This window comes from Rhododendron vialii, chromosome 4a, assembly GCF_030253575.1.
Source record: "Rhododendron vialii isolate Sample 1 chromosome 4a, ASM3025357v1".
Classification (NCBI taxonomy): Eukaryota; Viridiplantae; Streptophyta; class Magnoliopsida; order Ericales; family Ericaceae; genus Rhododendron; species Rhododendron vialii.
In genome coordinates this window covers 36,693,245-36,701,990 of record NC_080560.1, presented here as the reverse complement: position 1 = coordinate 36,701,990, position 8,746 = coordinate 36,693,245, and the positions used below count along the sequence as shown (strand labels likewise).

General features: G+C 37.7%; 1 pseudogene; it reads right to left on the bottom strand.

Moving 5' to 3' along the window:
- Window positions 1-448: 448 nt before the first annotated feature.
- On the bottom strand, window positions 449-5,239 carry LOC131324129 (1-aminocyclopropane-1-carboxylate oxidase homolog 1-like; annotated as a pseudogene).
- Window positions 5,240-8,746: the final 3,507 nt, after the last annotated feature.

The window sequence follows — 8,746 nt, the reverse complement described above, 5'->3', positions numbered from 1 at the left end:
GATCGAGGAAAGTGATTCTTCATATAATTCATATGCATTTTCGCCTCGAATCAAGAATCACCACACATTTCCTACAAATAAGATGATAGTCGAGGAAAAAAAAAAATCCCCAACCAGTGCAACTGGTCAAAATGTCGTGATCAAGACCTTCAAAGTGGAAGTCGAAAATCAGATAGAGAGGAAGATTAAGAAATTGAGGTCTGATAGAGGCGGTGAGTGCAATGTAAATAGTCTTGTAGGCTAGCAAACCGATACCTCCAATATCTCGCTCTTGCCTTTACTTCACCGGTTCACCCACTCTATCATTCTCTTATACTAGTTTAGAAAACTTTTACAACACAAACAACTGACTGGCACAAATCAGATAAGATTTGACAACCAATATTCTTTATTTAGGACAACGTCACATATTTGTAGTACAGAGCAACTTGCACAAACCAAGAATATCATAAGGCATGTGGCTGTATGACCAAACCAAGAATATCATAAGCTACTTGCGCAACTTGAAATGGCACAGTGTAGAGGTTCCATCAAGCCCTTTCTTATAGTGGTGCGTCTGGAATTCCTTAATGGTTGTCCCCCTGTACACCGGGGGATTTTATTTTGATAGTAGTTTTTTGACGGGACAATACACTCTCGTTGTTACCCCATCATCAAAATGGGTCCTGAAAAAACTTGCCACCGAAATTCTTGGTCCAACGTTTTTCGCAAGCACTCTGTGGTTGACGCTTTTGAACTTGTCGTTTGTGATGAGCTGCATAAAATTAGACATTGACAAACTGATGAATCTGCCCTCTACGTTGAATAACATGCAGAATCCCACATCAGTTAGATCATCTAACTTAGATGAGCGAATATTGAATAGCATACACTGTAATGCTCTCTAGGTCAACTTTTGAGCCATATGGTTAGAACAGGTTAGAACTCGGGTAGCTACAAGGTGGTATCTGAGCATACACCAACTGAAGACATGTAAATGTAAAGAGACATGCTTGGGTGGACCCAACAAGGGACAAGCTTGAGGTGATGGTCATGCTTGGGCATGTCCCATCTGAGACGAGTTTGAGGAGCACATTGTGTAATCCCTTCCTAGTGCCACATCGGTTACATGTGAATGTTGAGTAGTAAATAAGGTAATGCCCACTAACTACTATTAATCAAACTTAAAAGCTCTGAGCCACGTGGCTAGGCTAAGAGTTAGCCGGTCAACTTGTGCGGGTTGTTACAAATGTCATGTTAAAGTAGAGAAAAAGATACCCAAATAGAAGACAAATAAATCATCACAATTATATGGACTTGCCTGCAGTAGATCAGCAACGTTTACGACTAGAGCTCCAGGCTGAGGAGGCACATCAAGCCATTGATTCTGATGGAGGATTTGGAGGCCACCCATTTGGTCTTGCAGAAGTATGGTAAAGAAGCCGTCATCTGCATGCTTGCTGGTACCCAAAGTTAAGTTAGGTTCAGGGCATGCCGGGTAGTAATGGCCCAGAACATAAAGCCCCTCGGCGCAATCCATGTCTTTTAGGTGATTTGGGTTAAGCCCCAAGGCTTCTGAGAGTAACTCAAAGAGCACCAGTCCTAATCTCATCATGTGCTTCGAATACTCTATCAGTATATCTCTGCAAGTTTCAAACTTTCAATCATATGCATATAGACACGTTTGGTGCTTCAAAGAGATGAACACTCAGGGCTTCTGAAATGCATTAGCAGCAACATGTTTTGTCATGCAAGGGGGAAAGTATAAAAATTTCAAATCATAACTCTCTTCTCCAATGGATGTCCAGGTTTGTTTTGGAGTTTCTTTTCGTTTTCGACATACTTGCTGGTTTGCTTAATTCCTTCCACATAAATTTAACAGCATTTTGTAGAAAAAGGAAATTAATCATATTTCCTCGCGGATGAGTAAAAGTAGTCTCGCCCTGTCCTGGCATATATATATTTCCCAAGACCTCAACAATGTCAGTTTTCAACTTGACATGGCCCTTTTCCATTGTTTAACAATTCAAAAAATCGGACACACAAAAAAGAGCTACATCCACAACTATGTGCTTAGAAAATATCATATTATTTGCCTGAATACGATTTTCTGTTATTTGTTCTGTTTTCTTTGCAGTGAAAATAACGTTACCATTTACGAAATGCTGCCAGGTTATCTGGTCCTTGTATCTGGAGAAGTTTTAGATACGACCAACAAGACTCTTTCCGGCTTATAGTTTTCATAGGTTAACGTAGTCTCTATGTCCAAATTTGCAGTAATTAATAGCATACCAATAGCTCTAGAACCAAAATAAAATTAATAATACATTTTGTCACCAATGAACTAAACCTTGCAGCCGCCCCTGCTAGAATTCCAAATTTTACCACAAAATAGGGTCCCTACTTCGATATAAGATTCGCACGTAAACTTGCACAATATTTTGATAACATAGTACTTGGTTGTGACGTAGCTAGAGAAAGTATCGTAAATTCAAGTATACGTTTTATACTACTTGTAGTACTGGTCAATAATCTTTGAGGGTCAACCCTTTCTTCATTCTTCCTCTGATCTTCTCACGGTTTACTTCTTGTGTTTCTATGTAAATGTGTTTGAATAATTCTTGTGGTAAAATTAACAATATAATTTGGATAATAGTTCTAACATCATGTGCATCATACCTACATACTGCAGGCAGTTCTTGAGGCTCAGGAGGCTGAGGAGCCATAACACAAGAAATGGTGTCCCTCCAGTTAGTAGCCGGCCCTGTATACAGATCAAAGTTGCTATTGTATTTAAACTTCCTCGTTACATCACGCGAATAAAATCCCTTCTTCACCTCAGTATCTTGCTCGTGAAACCTCAGAACGCCGTTGATCATATCATCCATAATGTACTTGGCAATTCCGTGATTCACTACCTGAAAAAATCCGAACTTCTCACAGGCATCTCTAACTTTTTTGATGATTCCAGTGCGTTGAGCTGAACCTTCGCCTACGCCTTCGAAATCAATGATCGGAACACTAAACAGGGGGGCAACAGAGCTTGTCGTCGATATGTCATTAAGCGGGCTTTTGTCATGGATGAATATGCGAGGGATTTTTGTCACCCCTGCATCTACGGGACCTTTTATACACCGGTTTTTGTGTCATCGAAAGCCTTTAATTCACTTTTCCGATCGTATTCAGGCTTGATTTGTTCCTGAAGTTCTTCCCCTTTGCTTTTGACCACCATTTTCTTGTCCAAAGGATGAAAATAGCACGCTATCAATCAAATGTAGTACTAACAAACTTTATTTCCTAATTCTTTACGGCAAAAAAATTTAATTTCTGTGAAAAGAATAGCAGTTAGTTGGGCATAATCGAAATGCATCTGCTGAACTCTGAGCTTAACAGAGACATCCGTAATGGGTTTGGTAACTAGTGTGTTAATTGTGTGTGTTAAGACTTAACAAACAAAAATGCAGTTTTTGTGCCACATTGAGAGTGTGTTAGAATGTGTTAAATCTAGTAGTATGCTAGCATGTGTGTCAAGTTTGGCAAACAAACTAACAAACAATAAGTGGGTCTCATCTCTATAAATTCAAACACTAACCATAAAACATAGATGCCCACTACTATTTTTTTGAAAACTTACCATTTTTTTTAATCCATTTTTCTATATATGCATGTTCTCTAGATTTTGGCTATTAATCAAAGTCTTCAGCATTCTATCACAGCTAAACAAAGTGTTGACTAAACATATTGAAATGGACTAACATTCTAAATTGCATGATCACCGAAATTTGAATAACATTTCGCTCAAGCTTGAATGTGAAATAGAAATGCGGTAACATTTTGAATAGCTTGAATGTCAAATAGAATGCCGTTGTAAGTTTTTATAGCCGTTGCTTTTGACAATATTGTAAAGAGTTAATATAAAATAACACACTTCTAACTAATCCATTGAGGTACTCATATATATACTAACACACATCTAAGTTAGCAATGTCTAACACACACTTGTGGGACCCATTTTTTTATCCTAACACATACCTTAACAAACATTTTGACACACAAATATAACACACCATTGCGAATACTCTTAACACACTTAACTAAGTGAAAATGCAGCTGAAATGCATCTGCTGAACTCTGAGCTTAACAGAGACTTAACACACATATATAACTAACTAATTATGCCCCACTAACTGCGATTCTCTTCACAATTTCGTCATTTGGAAATATGTCAAATACCTATTTATGATCCTACCTTATAAGAGCAACTCCATTGTCATGTTAATATGTGTTGATATAGCTATATTAGATCTCCAAGGGATAGTAGCAAATTTCTATACCCAATTTAGCTATGGTGACACATGTGACAAGTTAGAAGAAACATTTGCAAGTTGCAACAAGTAATCCAAGAGACTGTTCAATTTTTAAATTTTTTATTACTCTTTTGACTTTACGGGGCCCACTTTGCCAAAAAAAAGAAAGAAAAGAAATTCACCAACCAACATTATTATATTTCATGACATGATATGTCAAATTGAATAGTTATTTCTCTCTTCAAATTTGGAGGCTGAAAGAGCTACACCAAAATAGTGCAGTAAGTTTGCTATCTCCTTTGGAGTTCGTTTTGCTGATATGGCTCTTCAAATATAGTTTAGTTTTTATTTTGCTATCTCCCTCGGAGATCTTATGGCATGATGCTCCAAATTTCCTTCTCCAATAGTGAGGTAAAACACACGCGCACAATATTTACCTATAGCTATTTGTTGTGCCAAACATAATACAAGGTATAGCTATTGTAATAAAATCATGCACATTTGTTTTTACGTCTCTCACCATGGACCCGCAAATAGCAATTCAAATTGACATTTTGAGGGAAAAAAAATTCTGAAACAGCATTTGCATCATTTGGAGCAACATTAGTGATTGCTATATCATAACAATTTGAAACTAAAACCATTCATCGCTATATTGTAGCAATAGCTATCTAAATAGCATCTCTACCGTCGGAGATGCTCTAAGAGTATCGATATATTTTAGTGGCAGGGAATATTTTTGCATATTTCAAAAAAGTGGTACCTGTGGAGGCTATCGTGCCTTCTAAATGAGCCTCGACTTGTGACACGAATCTCCTCTAACGAATGAAGACAATTCTTCCATAACTTTGTTGAATCCTAAGATTACCAGATCAATAAATAGGAAAACAGAGATACTCTCTCTAAAAGAACTCAATATTATTCATCTTACTAATTTCCCCTACTGCTTACAGCACTTATTTATAGGCTAGTACGTAGGACCCAAAGATATTAGTAAACAAATAATCAAAAGGTAGCAATTGCTAACCAAGTAAAATCATTACTAGAAATAAGAAATATTATTGATAACTACACATTACGCATTTCTAGAATAAGCCAAAACAAGCGTCATCGAATATCATAATGTCCCTAATATTGGCAGGTCGGTTCGGTTCAGTTGCGGATTTGGTTTAAACCCTACGACCCTAACTTCTCATTTCATTCTCTATTCTATTTACGCCTCTCCCCCTGACTCCCTCCTTCAGTCTCTCCATTCTCTGCCTCTCTCCCTCTCTCTGACCACCTCCTCAACCTTCGGCAATGACGGAACCACACCTCCGGCTAAATCACTGCTAAGGTGTTTGACTGTATATAGGACCTATAATCCTAGAAAATTAATTTATGTCTCAATTTTACTCCTTCCATCCCAGACCCACAGACATAACCCATTTATACGCGAGTGAAGTGCTTTTTTGTTGTTAATTTGGAAATCATTAGTTTAATTATTCGGGGATCAAAAAAAGAGAGTATAGCTTGTTTGTTATAGTTTTAGTCTTATCAAAAACATTAAGGCCCAAACTGCATCCAAACAGATTGGACCGGACAACACTCACGAACGGGTGCGGATGGAAAAACAAAAAACCAATGCGAGCGGATCGGTTTGGGAGCCGAACCAAATCGCCCAAACCGAAACCAAACCGTGAGCAGCCCTAACCATTTCATTGATTCAAGTCACTACGATTCACTACACCATTACATTCATTTTGCATTTTGCTCCTCTAAAAGGAAAAATTCTGACTCGATCACTGATTAGTGGTCCCGCCTTGTCAAAGTAATTATTGTGGCAGCTGGGAATAATTTGGCACAGGTGACTATTTTCACACTTATATTTCAAAAAGGGGAAATTGCAGAACAGTGGAAAGAGGGGTAAATATTGCCCAAATCATGGACTAGTTTTTAGGAATTGCAAAGTCATGGAAAGGAGAAAATTATTTCCCAATACATGGTCTGGAAAACACATATGGACAAAAATACCCCTCTCCCTCCTTCCCAAAACACGCAACTCTCCCACCCCCAAATCACATCCAAACCCTAGCTCTGAAACCCCCCCGCCCTCCCTCTCGCTGTTGCTCTCTGTAACCCATCCCGTTGCTCCTCTCTATCCATCTCGTTGCTCCTCTCTCCTCCTCTCTTTCTTGCCAACCGACGACCAGCAATTCTCCCATCTCTCTTCGTCGATCTTCCTTGACATTGTCATTGGGCTTAAATCTCCAGAAACGGTTGTTTTCTTTAGTCGTTGACCTCAGGCGACCTTGGAACTCGGCGACCATCTCTTTTCTTTTCCGACCACCGGAGACCTCTATCAGGTTTCGGAATTTACTGGGTTTGAACTTCCAGCACTAATTTGCTTCCGAAATCCCCTGGGTTGGAGATCTTTTCTACTATTTCTTGCCCTTTGTAACAGGTATTTTGTTTATGATAGATTATTTGTTTATGGATGTATAGAACTTTGATATTTAGTTTCCCATCTCTTTTCCATATGCCATTTGTGGTGCATGTGTGTTTTGGTTATTTAATTTAAAGCATTTTGCAGTTGTGTGTGTTTGGGAATAAATGATAGAACCCTCATTGAGACGGGTGAGCAAGGTCTATGTTACTCTGAATGATATTTAAATCATAAGTTTGAATTGGAAAAGCAATAGAAATTACTCCCTCCGTCCCAAAATGATTGTCCGGTCTGCAAAACGGAGTGTAAAAAATAATACAATTTTTGCAAGAAAAAATAAAAAAAATTTCAACAACTTACTAGATATCAATGAGTATTTTTAATTTATGAAAAAAGTTTGAATTTTTACTTGCAAAAATTGCATTATTTTTAAGTTATCGTTTTGCGGACCAGACAAACAATTTGGGACGGAGGGAGTATGTAGTAGATGTTACATGCGTTTTTCACCCATCCTAGGTAGAAGGAATAAATTTCCAAGCTCTCTATCAAGGATTGTGTTCTTCTCTTAATCTGCTGGATTTTGAATTGCGAAGGAAATTTGTTTCTAACCTATGAATCCTGATTTTTCTCCTAGATTTTGAGTAATGTATATATCCAGTTGTCCATATAACAACTTTTACCATCATAAGTATTGCCCCAAAGAGAGCACCAAATTTTCCCTCTTTCTTTACTGATCATTTTGAGGTCCAGAATTACAGTATTGTACGCATCACATCAGATGATATTTGGGTTGTGTTCAGGCGCAACCTGAGAGCCTATAGTTGGCTTGACCTATTGTGTTGTAAAAATGGGCTTAAAAAGCAATAGGAAAGGCTTTCAAGGAATTTGATTACAAAAGATACGAATGCATTTTTTTTTCTCATCTCAAAAGAAAAGTCGATGAACAATATGATCACAATTATCGTTTTGTTCCTCAAACTTCCAGTACCAGATTTAGTGGTGCCCTTCAATTTCTTATAATCAAGATTCATTTACCTAAGTCCTGTGGTCTTGTGATGGGGCAACACATTCACTAGTAATTAGCCCGACGGGACTGCAAGCGAACCGAGATGATGAAACATTAGAAGAGTTCAAAGCTCAATCATACTTGGTTTGTTTGCTCAATCATACTTAGTTCGGGCTTGTTTGGTAAAGTTTGATGCTCGAGGTACAGTTTGACTTATTTACATCAGCTTGAGCTTGAGCTTTTCAAATACTAGTAGGGAAGTCGTTCAGATACAGGGGGCATGGGTGATTATTGTTTGGAAAAAAAAAAAAAGGTTTTTGGTCATCTTTGACATAAAATTAAAGTGAGTCCCACTTGTTATTGTGTACATATGCATAAACATTTTGTTTATATTATTGGGTGAAACGTCTTTATTCCACAATGTTAATTATCTTTTCTTTCCATGCATCCACCAATTAAATTTGGGTTAGGTGTATACATATGCACAAGGCTTGTCTGCAATCCAATTTTGGACTGTAGAGATGCGGTCCGAGTGATTGTACAAATACAAGATTACTTGATTATATACCAAACTAGATTCCCATAGCTTCATTTAAATGTGCCACTTAATCTACTAAATCTGCTTTTACTATGTTCTCTACACTTCAGTAAAAATGATCTCCAAAAATAAGTCAGTTACAGTCATAGCTTTTTGTTTGTCCCCACACTGAAAGCACTAAAACAACAAGGACCATTGACGGACACTATGTTGTGCATATTTTTATCCATAACCTCTATTTTGTTAGCCTTATTCAATAATATTTTGGAGCTAACCACAGTTGTCAATCGAGGCTTCCATGAAACTTTCATAGATTGCAAACATAGGCTTCCTTGATGTTTTTTTCAACTTTTTTCAACTGGTTTAGTTTCTTTCTTTCTTCTGTCGTTCGAATTGGCAAAGTATGATATGCTAGCATAACAAGCATGAATAGTTCATTTTCGTGTAATCGAAGCATTGCCATCGATGGTGTGCTTACATTTATGGTCATT